Here is a 14,346-nt window from a genome sequence, read left to right as displayed (position 1 = left end):
CTTTGATTACCAAGTGCTTTTGCAATAGGCCTATAAAAAGATTAACTATAGAAATAGTGTTATGTGAAACAAATGGCAACACCACTCTGGCCAGTGTTGTTCAGTGGTTAGAGCTTCAGCCTGAGCACCGAAGGGTGGAGGGTTTGATTCCTAGTCAAAGGCACGTACCTGGATTGCAGGTTTGACTCTCGGACTTGACTGGGGAGGCAACCAATTGATGTGTCTCTTTCACATCAATGTTTCTCCCTCCCTCTCTCTCTCTCTCTCTCTCCATTCCTCCTTACCTCTCTTCCACTCTCTAAAAATCAATGGAAAAAATATCATAGAGTGAGAATTAACATTTTTTTTTTTAAGCCAACACCGTTGGCTTTTTCTTCCAAGTTCTGCCTTCTCACTGAAACACTGTTAATGCTAAATGTCATCATCAGTCATTGAAAACAATGATATATGACATTTCTGGACTAGGACCAGGAGCTTGTGACATTAAGGTTAAATAAGATTCTGTAACAGGTTGTTTCAAAGAGACTTTGAAAATAAGTAAAGATTACTATGAGCCATCATGGGTTGTAAAAATGAAATCATACCAAATAAAATGCATTCCCTTTATTTTGATAAAATACTAAAAGACTAGATGACTGGAAAGCAATATAATTGTGTTATATGCCTCTGGGAAGAACATTTTCACCTGTTTTCCCTAATAATTTCTGCAGATCCTAAATGGTAATTCAGTAGTCTAAAAACTGTGGGTTATTTCAATATATGAACCATTTTCAGTGATAAAATTGGAATGATCATATCAAAAATTGGCTTTGTAAAGTATGGTGATCAGTAAATGAGAAAACTACATTAACAATAGGATCCAATAAAAGCTAATTTATAAGATAAAAAACATTGAGTTGTATAGTTTTTCTTTCTTTATGTGACATGGACAAAACCTGAGTTGAAAAGAGACTTAAAAGAGTAAATAAAAAATAACTTTAACATTATAATCATTTCTTAGTAAAATTGTGAGCCTAAAAATACTCTTCATTTTTTTCCCCTCTACATTTGTGATGCTTATGTAGAAGTGGGAGATGAGTACTTGGCATCCAAAGGAAAAGATTCCCTCTCCAGAGAAAAATTACTAAAAAAAAAGTTTTCACCTATATTGTGTTTACTAACAACTATTTCTAAAATGTCTTCAACAGAATTTACTTGAAAGCATATTAATGAATTAACAAACTCTTTTTTTAAATTGATTTTTGTTTGTTTGTTTATTACCGATGTCCCTTTTTCTCCCCAATGACCCTTCCACCCCATCCCTCCCTCCTCCAACAAACTCTTTTTTTTAAGTATTCATTAAATAATGTGTTACAATGAAAAAAAATTAGGTTTTAGGGCTATGTCAAAAAGCACATGATACTGTACATAGAAAACCCTAAAGACTCCATCAAAGTACTACTAGATTTCATAAATGAATTTGGCAAGGTAGCTGGATACAAAATCAACGTGCGGAAGTCGGTGGTATTCTTATACACCAACAATGAACTTTCAGAAAGAGAAACTAAAAAAACAATACCATTTACTATTGCAACTAAAAAAATAAGATACCTAAGAATAAACCTAACCAAGGATGTATAAGACCTATACCCAGAAAACTACAGGACACTGAAAAAACAAATAGAGGAAGATATAAACAAATTGAAGAATATACCCTGCTCATGAATTGGAAGAATTAATATGGTTAAAATATCCATACTTCCTGAAGCAATTTATAGATTTAGTGTAATTTCTATTGAAATATTTCACAGATCTAGAACAAACATTTCAAAAATTTATATGGAACCAAAAAAGACCCTGAATAGCTGCAGCCATCTTGAGAAAAAAGAACAGAGTGGGAGGGATCACATTACCGGATATCAAACTGTACAACAAAGCCATTGTAATCAAAACAGCCTGGTATTGGTACAACAACAGACATATAGATCAATGGAACAGAAAAGAGGCCCCAGAAATAGACCCATGCCATTATGGTCAGTTAATATTTGACAAAGGAGGCAAGAGCATCCAATGGAGTAAAGACAGCCTCTTCAGTAAATGGTGCTGGGAAAATTGGACAGATACATGCAAAAAAGTGAAGCTAGATCACCAACTTTCACCATACACAAAAGTAAATTCAAAATGGATAAAAGAAGTAAATGTAAGTTGAGAAACCATAAAGTCCTGGAAGAAAACATAGGCAGTAAAGTCACAAATATCTCACATAGTGGAATTTTCACTGATACATATCTTGGGCAAGAAAAACAAAAGAAAAAATAAACATATGGGACTACATCAAACTAAAAAGCTTCTGCACATCAAAAGAAAACAGCCTCAAAATACAAAGGAACCCCACGGTCTGGGAAAACATATTTGCCAAGGATGTATCTTGTAAGGGGCTAATATCCAAAGTGTACAAAGAACTCATACTACTCAGCAAGAGGAAGACAAACAATCCAATTTAAAACAGGGGCAAAGGACATGAATAGACACTTCTCCAAAGAGGACATACAGATGGCCAGAGACATATGAAAAAATGCTCAACGTCACTAATCATCAGAGAGATGAAAATTAAAACCACAGTGAGGAATCACCTCACACCTGCCAGAATGGCTGCCATCAACAAATCAACAAAGGACATGTGCTGGCGAGGGTGTGGAGAGAGGGGAACCCTGGTACACTGCTGGTGGGAATGCAGACTGGGGCAGCCACTATGGAAAACAGTATGGAGCTTCCTCAAAAAATTAATAATGGAGCTGCCTTTTGATCCAGTGATCCCACTTCTAGGAATATACCCTAAGAATCCTGAAACACTAATCAGAAAGAATATATGCACCCCGATGTTCACAGCAGCACAGTTTACAGTAGCTAAGATCTGGAAGCAGCCCAAGTGCCCATCAGTAGGTGAGTGGATAAAAAAGCTGTGGGACATTTACACCATGGAATACTATGCAGCTGTAAAGAAGAAGGCTCTCGTACCCTTTGGGACAGTATGGAAAGACCTGGAGAATATTATTCTAAGGGAAATAAGCCAGGCAGAGAAAGACAAACATCACATGTTCTCACTTATATGTGGAATCTAAAGAACTTAATAAACTGATGAACAGAAATGATTCAATGACATGGAAGCATGGATCAGACTGACGAATCTCAGAGGGATGGAGGGAGTCAGGTGGGAGGAGGGGGAGAGATACCAAAGAACTTATATGCATATATGCACAACCCAAGGAAATGGACAATGGTGTGGAGAGGGACGGGGGAAGGGGGTGGGATGGGGTGGAATGGGTCATTGGGGAGAAAAAGGGACATCTGTAATATTTTGAACAAAAATTAAACACAAATTTTAAAAATTTTAAAAAATTTTTAAAAAGCAATGTGATTTGAATGATATTACTGTAGTCATTTTTAAAAATTTATTTTGGCTGCATTTAATGATTCATTTTGCTCAAAATTTTTCAAGTACAGAAAAGGTTTTGAGAGTGATTTGCTTTTGTTTTACCAGGCAATTAATCAATACAAGCTCAACTTCAAAGGATTCACTTTTACAGTTAATTATATGTTATCTTTACAGGAAAAAAGTAGGTAAAGACAATAGACTATATGTAACAAGAAAAAAAATGTTTTTTAAAAGTGGGTCACATTTTAATTTCCTATGTGCCTATAAAGAATTGATCTCACTTAAGCCATCTACAACTTTGGAACAGCACTTTCCCCCAAGGGTTATACAAATCATTAATTTTAATAATATTTAAGAATTGTGATTATAAACAGCCTGTTTAAAAACAAAATAATAGTGCACTGAGGCACAAAGACACTATTACAAATATATCATTTTTGAATTCTTTGTTGACTAATTTTATTAAAATCGCTCAAAAATAATTAAAAGTTTGACAAAATAGCTATATCTTTAAACTATGGTTGCTATTATAATGATAAGATATAGAGGTACCATGTCATTACTAATATCTATTAGAAAATAAATACCATGTTTCCCAAAAGACAATATAATTGTTGCAGTAATTTGGAAACTCAATTTTATAAGTTACAAATCATGAAGACTTAATTAAATGCATTTATTTTTTAAATAATGACTTTTATTAGCAAAAATTCATGTTACTGATTTTACATGTAAAAAATAAAGAAAAAATAGGAATTTAATCAGGTTCTATATAAACATGATAACTTTTTGCCATTTATTTCTTTCAACATCTTGAGATGTAAAATGTAATAAAATTTTGTCCTTGTTATTAACTTGTTCTATTTTCCATAATATTTTTATATGACACCTTCAAAATTTTCTTATACTATTTTTTGACAATTACAGCTATGCAAGAAGTTATGATAAGTGAAGTGTTTAAAATTTGTATGGCACTTTCCATCTTATCTGAGTTATAACTAATTAAATGAGTAATTAATCCATAACATCTCTAAAGTGATGTGCAAGCATTTCATCTAAGTCAATTACATAAATTTAGAAAGTAAACATTATACTACAGAAATGTAAACACTGCAAGATGATCTAGTCAGATGGAAGGAGTTCCACTACGCTTCCAATTAATCTGCTAGGAGATACTATAAAGTGTTTAAAGAGGAATAAACAAAACCATAAGCTCAGATAAATAAAAATAGCAGAAAGTTCTTATAGTGTGTGTGTGTGTGTGTGTAAATTTACACAAAATAACGGTATTTTTTTGAAAATATTTCATTATGATTGTAGCAGTAAGACAGTTATATGTGTCCAGTTACTAAAAAAGTAACTCCCTGCCCCAGCCGGGTGGCTCAGTTGGGTGGAACCTCATCACATGTTCCAAAAGGGCGGTGGGTTTGGTTCCTGGTCAGGGCACATAACTAGGTTGTGCATATAGGAGGCAACCAATCAATGTTTCTCTCTCACATCGTTTCTCTGTCTCCTCTCTCCGCCCCCCTCCTATCTCTCTAAAATCAATGAACATATCTTCAGGAGGGGATTAAAAATAATAATAATAAATTTAAGGTAAATTAAAAAGTAAGTCACCCAATATGTCCATTTTAAGCAGGACGTAGATAAATTAATACTGAAAATGAAGCCAATCTTTAACTTAATATCTCTCAGATGATAATATAGAGCCAAGGGTATATTGTCCTTAGCACTCTCTAACAATTGCTCTGTGTAAGTAAATTTTGGTAATATTTAATTAATGAGAAAACGCTGATTTTTAACAATGATGTCTCAAAGTAACTGAAGCAATAGAAAAATAATCTGGCATGATCTTGAAATGTGCAGAGAGAAATGAAACAATGATTTCAACTAGACCTTTTCTTATGTTATCACTTTGTCAGGGTGTAAACATAGGGACTATTTGTGAAACTTACAGACAAAAACAGCAGAAGGTAGTATTCAGACACAATACAGCACCAAAAGTTGCATAATTTGTGTAAACACAAATATATTTCTATTTTACATATTTCAAGCTTATTGCAAAAAGAAAGTGCAGTTCATAATAACTTCATAGTTGCATTAAAAATTTTTTGGGGGAACGGTGTCCAGTTAGATCTCACTGCTGCTGATTATATCTGGGGAAGTAAGTATTGTAGCATGATCTGGCAATTCAGTTTACAAATATTTAATGACAGCATCAACTCTACACTAGGCAGTTATATGTGCTGAACAAATCTAAAGTATGTGCCCTCACATTAATTCTTTGTTGAATTATCTTATCTTTGATGTCTTTTAAAATCTTTGAAATACCTCAATCAGTTTGTTCTAAAAAGTGCAGAGAAAGGACAGTCTTACTGCCCATTACAGAGTTACTAGAAAGTCCTTTCATGTGCACATGTTACTTACTTAATCCAATAAACTGAGATAAATTTAAAGAAAAGTTCCATTAGTACCCTTAAATTCTACTTTGGTTATTTTTTAATTCTTGGTTGGTTGTTAATATTTTATTTTAATTTTTTTGTTGACTATATTGGGAGGTCATTGGTTCACAAAACTATACAGGTTTCACAGGTTCCTAGGGTACAACTCAACAAAACATCATGTGCACACTGCACTGTGCGCCCATTACCCCAAGCAAAGTCTTGTTCTGCTCCTATTTTTCTCCCCTTTGACAACCTCCACCTACATCCCCACCCCTCTTTCCCTCTGGCTATCGCCACATTGTTGTCTGTATATATATATATGTACGTATTCTCTTTTTATTTTGCTTAATCACTTCCCCTTTTTTCATCCAGCTCCCTAAGCCCCCTCCCCTGTGATAGCTGCCAGGCTGTCCCATGTAACCATGCCTCTTTTTCTATTTTGTATCACTCCCAAAACCTGTTTTCTATAATCTCACAGATAGAAAGGTCAGAGCCACAGTAAAATTAGCCCAAAGCAATTGATTGTGTAAACCTTTCTTTAGGTCCTAGAGATCTGAGAGTGATTTAGAAATTTTTTCAAGTATAATTTTGACTATACATACTTTGCAATTGTGAAATTTAAAAATATAACCTCTGAATTGTCTTCAGTCTTATTGTGCTACCTTCAGTGTGACAGCATCTGCTGTTCTCAAATATGGATTTGTATTCTGCACATCTCATTAGCTTATGATGTGCACTTTAATCATACATGTAAAAATATTAAGAGTGATTATTTACTAGTATTTTTACTACTTAAGAAATGTCAAGTGTTGTGCTAAGTGCAGAAAAGATCAAAGTATGGATTAATGTAAAAGCCATAAGAGCATTGCAACTTAATGAAAGGTACATCTCACATTCTAGAAATTGTGAGGAACTTTTTGTAGAAGTAAAAATAATGAAACAAGTGTGAAGAATAATGCATTAAAAAAATAATTTTCCATCTCCTGAAGCAACAGCATCACTAAGAAATAAATACTATGCTGGCAATGCTCACAAACAATCCTAATTTGTAGGGGGAGCACTAACAGCGAGGGGAACAGATGTGGCTCATAAAATTTGGGCTGCATACCACGTTGTTCATTACCTTTTGAAAATGGAAAGCTGGAAGAGGTTACTTCAGGCACTAGAGTGGAATTTTGAAAGACTGCAGTTTCCACCTGGCACAGAGACAGGGTCATATAGTGAATTCGGTGTATTTCCCTGGGATCAATGTCTTTACTAGACAGGGAGAAGACATGCTGAAGCAAATTTCTCTTTGGGATTGAAGGCATCTCTCTGGGACCATCCTTATCTTTTATTTGTGCAAAAATATGTGTCGCCTCTAAAAACTGGGAAAAGATGATACCTATAGTTGATATACTTGAAGGAATTTTTACAAAAGAGAATGTACATATAACCAGAATGACAAATGTACTTCACCCACCACTTCCTGTCTGTATATACCAATTGTTCTTATTGGTAAGGTCAGCCAATTTCTAACTAAACCTCACCAACCTTACTTGGAAGGATGAAGGCTGGGTATGATAGTGTTCGTGGTGTGGGAGCAAGATGTCAGATGACAAATCTGAATCTTACCAGCACCTCTGGAACACACATCAGGTACTGGAAATTATACCAAGCAGTATTACTCCTGTGTACACTAGACATAGACAAGTGCGCCTATAAAGGAAAAAGAACATTTTTGCCTGTAGTAGTTCTAGGCTGTCACACGTTACCCAGGGAATGATTTTATAGCAAAAAGTAAAAGCTCCCTATTTGTGGTGCTTTTGGGTCTCATTCATTCTCCTGTGGCTGCATCTCTGAATTGATGAGGTTCAACCAGGTAAAGTAACCATTCTCTGTGGAGAGGGAATGGGGAGGGGGGTGGGACAGGGTGGATGGGTCATGGGGGAGAAAAAGGGACATCTGTAACATTTTGAACAAAAATTTAAATAAACGTTTAAAGTTTTCCTTTGTTGACCCACATGGCATCTTACAGACCATGATAATACATTCGATTATTTAGCAAACACTGAAAATAATAAGCAACAGAGAAAGACAAGCAGACAGTGTAAAATTACTAGGTATATAAAAACAAAAGGATAAATCTGTGGAAGGAGAATAGATTACTTTTTATAAAATAGAATTATTGCAAGGAACAGGAGGGCATTTTAGAAAACACCTGTTTTTGAAAACATGGTTAGAGAAGACAGTATACTAAGAAACTTAGAGCAAATTATGTTTGATAAGCTAAAATCTTAAACTAGAAAATACCTCATGAATACAGAAAAATAATGTTAGGTTTAAAAAGAAGTAATAATTCAAAATATAGGTGATGAATGAAAGCTACAGATTATGGATAGACCTGAAGAGCATTATGCTAAGTGAAATAAGCCAGTCAGAGAAAGACAAGTGCCATATGACATCACTCATACCTGGAATCTAATGAACAAAATGAACTAACAAGCAAAATGGAGACAGAATCATAGAAAACAGGTTGAAAGATGTAGAGGGGTGTTGGGGAGCTGGGTGAGGGGGATGGAAGGATTGAGGAAAAACGAGAAAAAACTCATGGACAGGGATAACAGTGTGGGGATTGCCCGTGGGAAGGGGGTGGGTGGAGGTGGAAAAGGGTGTAGAGGGTAAAATAAATAAATTATAAATGCTTACACAAAAATAATAAAATGGCTATACTGCTTTAAAATTAGAAAGAAAAAAGAAAGCTACAGATTATAAAAGACATTGCATATGAGCCTGAAATTTTCTACTGAAAATCAGAAAATATATTGTTCATTCATTCATTCAAGAAATATATACATATATAACAATTATTGGGAACAAAATAATAAGAAAATAAAGCTAAAAATAGAAAGTATTATATAAGACTGAAGGTTGAATCTATTAATTATGACTATATAAGAATCTGGTAAAATTACATATGAAAATACAAACATTTCCAGATTGGATCACAAAATAAAATTTAACTAGAGATATTTATTGGAGACAAAATGAAATATGTCACAAATTAACTTTACACAAATCCTTCTAAAAAATCCCTTTTTTAACTCAGTATTTAATATAGGAAACAGATTAATAAGCAAAAAGTAAATAAAGTAAAATGTTTTACATTTTTAATAAAGAAAACTTAGGAAGTTATAACAAATGAAAAAGCAATAAGGCACAGCATATAAAACATAAAAGGATAAACAAAAGCAATTATAGTGGAGAACTCTAGTTCACAATTTATCAGTCCTTGAAAGAGTAAAACAAAATACATACAGAAAATTTTCATTATGAAATTAATAAAGACCACATAATGGTTGTAGTAAACTTGGCATGCTATACACCAAGAAAAAAAATTTTTTTCAGAAGCCACAAAATATTTTCAAAAATTAATATCATACTAAATCAAATGTAGAAATGACATATCAGTTTCTGACATTGTAATAAAGCTGGGTAATAATTCAGTTTTAAACAGTCAAGAGGAAATTGCAAATCTCAAGGCTGTAATTGCAGACTGCTTAGAAATAACCACAAAGACAAATATATAAATGGTATGGAACTGTATTCAAAGAATATGAAAGAATGAAACTCAGCTCAATAAGCTACAGAAGACCAATACAGTGTTTTCTTTAAAATAAGAGCTTCAAGTTAGTGCCTCTGCTGCACTTTGTAAAGGATTATAAGAAAGGAATGCAAAGAATCTTTGAATGAGGTCAATTACATATTAAACTAATCCAAAGCAAGTAGATCAAAAGTCCATTAATTTACAAAGATTTTTTATTGCTAAGGAAACCACAAGAATGATCTAAGAGGTATTTTACTTCTGAACATTAAAATTATAAAATATTTTTCTCATGTGATCTTGGTGTTAGTGGTCATGTGATTGAGCATTCTACCTATTGCAAGGAGAACAGAAGTTATATGTGCTAATTCTAGGCTGGCCCATGAAACTATGTGTGTCTCCTCCATTTGCTTTTCTTTTCCTCACCTGGATGCAAAGTTTGATAAAGACCAAAATAATGACTTGTGCAAACACAAGATAGAAGGAGGTTGGGCCACTGAATGAAGCCCATAGAACAGTCACCCTACTGACTTTAATACCCAGTTAACTTCCAAAACCCTCCTGTAATCTTTGACTAGTACATATTTGGATCTGTATTTGTTACAGGTCCTTGGTATACTCTAAATAACAAACTAGGCAAAGAGAAACAAAAATATATAGGGACAGATACAATACAGATAAAATAATAATCTGTATTTAGGAATAAAAATTTGAAATTCTAAATTAAATACTACTACATTAAGCAAGGCACTAAGTAAAAGATTCATATGCAATCAGCAAATGAAATTTATTCCAGGGGTATTTTTGTTTCATACATGTAAATTTTAATTAAGAACTCCTCTTAGAATTCTAAGCAGCATCTTAGACTAATAATGTTCTTAACTAAACTATTTTTTTTCCCCCAGTATCTGCTCCTTCATGTTTTTCCTTTCTTTGCAGGCTAATCATTTCATCAATTGCTTAAGCAAAGATGATGGTGGTCATCTTTGACCCCTCCAGTTCTCTCACATCTCACATCTATCAAAAAGTAATGTCTGTTCTACTTGCAAAGTACATCTGAATTCTGACCATTTCTTATAACCCCTTAGTCACCACTCTGTTCCAAGATACTTCCATATCTCACCTGTATTATTTTTTATTAACTGGTTTTCATGCCTCATGCCTTATTTCCAAAGCCTGTACTATTTTTGGAACAATCTTCTAAATACACATTAGGTTGTCAGTCATCAGTTCAATTGCTCTCATCTTAAAATAAAAGCCCTCTGCTGGCCCACAAGGACCTAAGAGATCTGGACCATTCTTCCACTCCATCTCTCATACTTCTCCTCCTGCCTGTCTTTTACTCAGGAGGTAACTGCTCTCATTGCTGTTTCCCTATTGAAACAACCACGATCCTTCTTCAGCACATTTTTCTGTTTTGAATATTCTTGTTCCATATACCCATATTTCTTACACATTCACTTCTTTCATGTCTCTAGTCACTCTGTATAAAAAGCTATTATTTTTAATATTTCTCTTATTACACATTTTTTTCTTCATAGCAATTATCAGAACCTGACACATTTATTAGTTATATGTTCTCTTCACCATACAGTGTAAGCTCCACAAGGCCAAGGACTTTACTTCGTTCACTTGAGTAAATGATTCAGTAAAAAGCTATATATTAGGAAATCTATTAATGTAATTTATCACAATAGATCGATAGATCAAAGCATAAAAATCTTATGGGAAGTTTAATAACTGAAAAGACATTAGAAAAAATTAAATTAAATATTACCAATAAAGACCCAATAAGCTTGGATATCATAATTCTTCCTTAGTATGATAAAGAACATAAATCAGAAACTAATGTATTAAGGAATAAGGAATACTGAAACAGAGAAGCACCCACTTTAATTTCAGAAACTAGATAAAATGTTCTATATAACACTAAATTTCACATTGTCTAAAAGCTATGACTAAAGCAGTATGGTTCAAGAAATGTGAAAGAAGCCACAACTCAATATTTGTATATAATACGCTTGTTAAACTAGGACAATTCAACATAATTAACTAAAAATATGTTAGATATTTTGGAAAGGAAGTTGACATTTTTCTACTGTCATTCTTACTCTTGTCTGATCAGGATTTTGTCACCATCACTCTATTTATACGGTTGTCAGGATCATTGATGATAACTACAATTCCAGTTAAATGGCTACAGCAATTTCGTACCTCACAACTACATTTCACACCATCTAGAGAGAGAAAGTGTTTCTCCAGTTATATTCCAGAAGTTTCCTACAAATATTTCTGCATTGTCATACTGTGGGTCACGAGAGGATTTCTGGACAAATCCTTGTATCGGACTGGATGGGATGTGCCGATTGGTTTAAACATGTTGGACTCCACTAGTAGAATTGAAAGCACATATACTGTGCTGAAAAGGACTCTGGACTTAGAGTACTTGTAGAAAAGGGATACTAATGCTGCAGGGTTATAAAAATCAGTAACATGTGCTATATTTGCTAAAGTCACTTAGTGACTTTAATCAATCGTCTGTAATGACAAAAACAGAAAGACCATTGGACATTATTTCTATAGCCCAGGGGACAGCTGACTTCCGAGCTTGTATGTTTCCTTAATGAATAGCTTTCATCGAAAATGTTAAACACAACATTAGTCTTCAACACAACTTTCATTGACAATGTTTGTTAGTTCTGGTGAGTAAATATTAGAGATTGTTATAACAACCATCACTACCACCACTATAACAAAAAACCCCTTACAGAAATCCATATGGATATGAAGCATAAACCATGTGAGAATGATAAAATGGCTTAAAATAAAATCTTACAAGGACAAAGCAATATTTTATATCCAAAGTTTTAAAACTCTGCATTTATTAGAGTAAGTATATCAAAGAAAAACAATATCTTTATATTATAAAATTATAAAAATGGGAAATACAAGTCAATGTATTCCTCACTCAGTACAAATGGTTTACTTGAACATTGTCTCCAAATAAGAAAATTCCTCAGGGTGGCCTTCTCCTATATTAATAAGCTGATAGGAGTTCTTATACAAGAAGAGTAAGTACAAGACCATCATGTCAATTTAGACTCTAGCAGAAGTAATGTTCTCAATTATTTTTCTTTTAAAACATACTGAGTTTATAAAAATGCATGCATTATTTAATATTAAAATTTCTATTAATATCTGGATATAATACTGATTTTACATCTATAAAACTCCACTAAAAGTGGTCAAAATATTCTCACTTGAATTAAACTTACCACTGAACCAAAACTATATGTTATTTAGTTTGAAAATATTTTGAAGCAATCAGTACTGCCTATTACTGTTCTTATTACCACCACCACAAACATCAAAACTTTAATTACTTGATACCAGTTCTCTTAATACTATTATAATATTTAGTATTTTTGCTGCAACTATTAAAACTGTGGTTATTAAAAAATAATCCATATTTTTGTTAGTTCTGTAGTGAATTCACTCAATTTTCCCAGATCTCATCACTGATCCTTTTACCAAAGGTGGGGAACAGGCAGCCTGTAAAATCATCCGGCTCTGGCAAGGCAACCACAGTTGGGACTTGAAATTCAATAAATCTAGGAGCTTTTCTCATAGCTAATTTTTTCATAGCTAATTTTTAGAGAATGATGTTATAAATATTCAAATGGCCCTTGACATAAAAAAGGCTCCCCATCCCTGTTAGGTGGTAGAAGTATAAGGGGAAAAGCAGAGTGTTAGGAACACAGCAATGTCATCAAATTATTAGCTATGTAGCTTTGTTTTAGTAATAAACAAATAAATTCTCTCAAGCTTCAGTTTATTCCTCCATAAAATGTGATAATAATATGTATCTTTTAGTTTTGTAAAAAGTAGGATGATATATTTGGAATGCTCAGATCTGGTCATTGATAATTCATATATTATGCTTGCAGTTCAAGAAATGCTAATTCTTTTTTGTTACCCAGGCAGTTCTTTCTGTCCATATTTTAAGATATTCTTGATATAGTGAGCTCTCCATTTCTTTCATAACTTTATATACCTATACCCACATTTGGGCTGTCTCTAGGTCGATTATATTTTTCTAGAATAGAAGAATTTGAATAGCTAATATGATATGTATTCATTAAAAGTAAAACATTTTACAACATTCAAAATTATAATAAATTTAGCATTAATCCTTCTGTTATTTATAAATTATTTCAATAGAAATCACTTTTAATATCCTCCAGAAAAATGTGCTGAAATATTTTGGTGAATTTTTACTGGCTTCATGTCACTAGTCATATTTTGATGTTTATCTTCCCAGACTCTTAATTCTTTAATGATGATTAAGATAGCCCTACCAAAGTAAATAGATGATGCATATAACAATATTTTTTTCAGTCTTTACTATACAACTATTCAAAAACATTAATTTTAATTTAAAAATTAAACTGTACATCATACACCTAAATTTTTGGATACAATATAGTAGGTATAATTAATAGTATTCTTTAAATGTGAACTATTGACTGGCCTGTTTAATTCAGTCATAAGAATAAAACTTTCAAGTATATGTTCAAATCAAGATAATATTAAAGGCAGTAAAACTGTATGTGACACAAATGATTAAAGTGAATAATTCCATAATTTCTTTTGGTTGTAAGCAATTGATCTCTCTCTGGAGAGCTTTTAGCACCAAGTTATTTTAGGAACTGTCAGTCTGTGTAGGTTCATGAATTTTTATTGTAATGTTGAAGTATAAAAAAAAAAAATCTTCATCCTGAAACTGGCATCGATGTATTTAATGAATACTCAATAGATACTTTCTGATTGACTGGCTGGAACATCTGAAATAGTTGCTTTATTTGGAAGCAAATATAAGAAGTATCTTTTAATGGGATGGATTT

General features: G+C 33.0%; 1 protein-coding gene across 1 annotated transcript in view; it reads right to left on the bottom strand.

Moving 5' to 3' along the window:
* MGAT4C (MGAT4 family member C) overlaps positions 1-14,346 on the bottom strand; it is a 670,943-nt gene that overhangs the window by 109,425 nt on the left and 547,172 nt on the right. The gene's annotated exons all lie outside the window — the stretch shown is intronic.

Source organism: Miniopterus schreibersii (genome assembly GCF_964146895.1).
Source record: "Miniopterus schreibersii genome assembly, chromosome: 2".
NCBI classification, from domain to species: Eukaryota; Metazoa; Chordata; class Mammalia; order Chiroptera; family Miniopteridae; genus Miniopterus; species Miniopterus schreibersii.
This window is presented reverse-complemented; position numbering and strand designations above follow the sequence as displayed.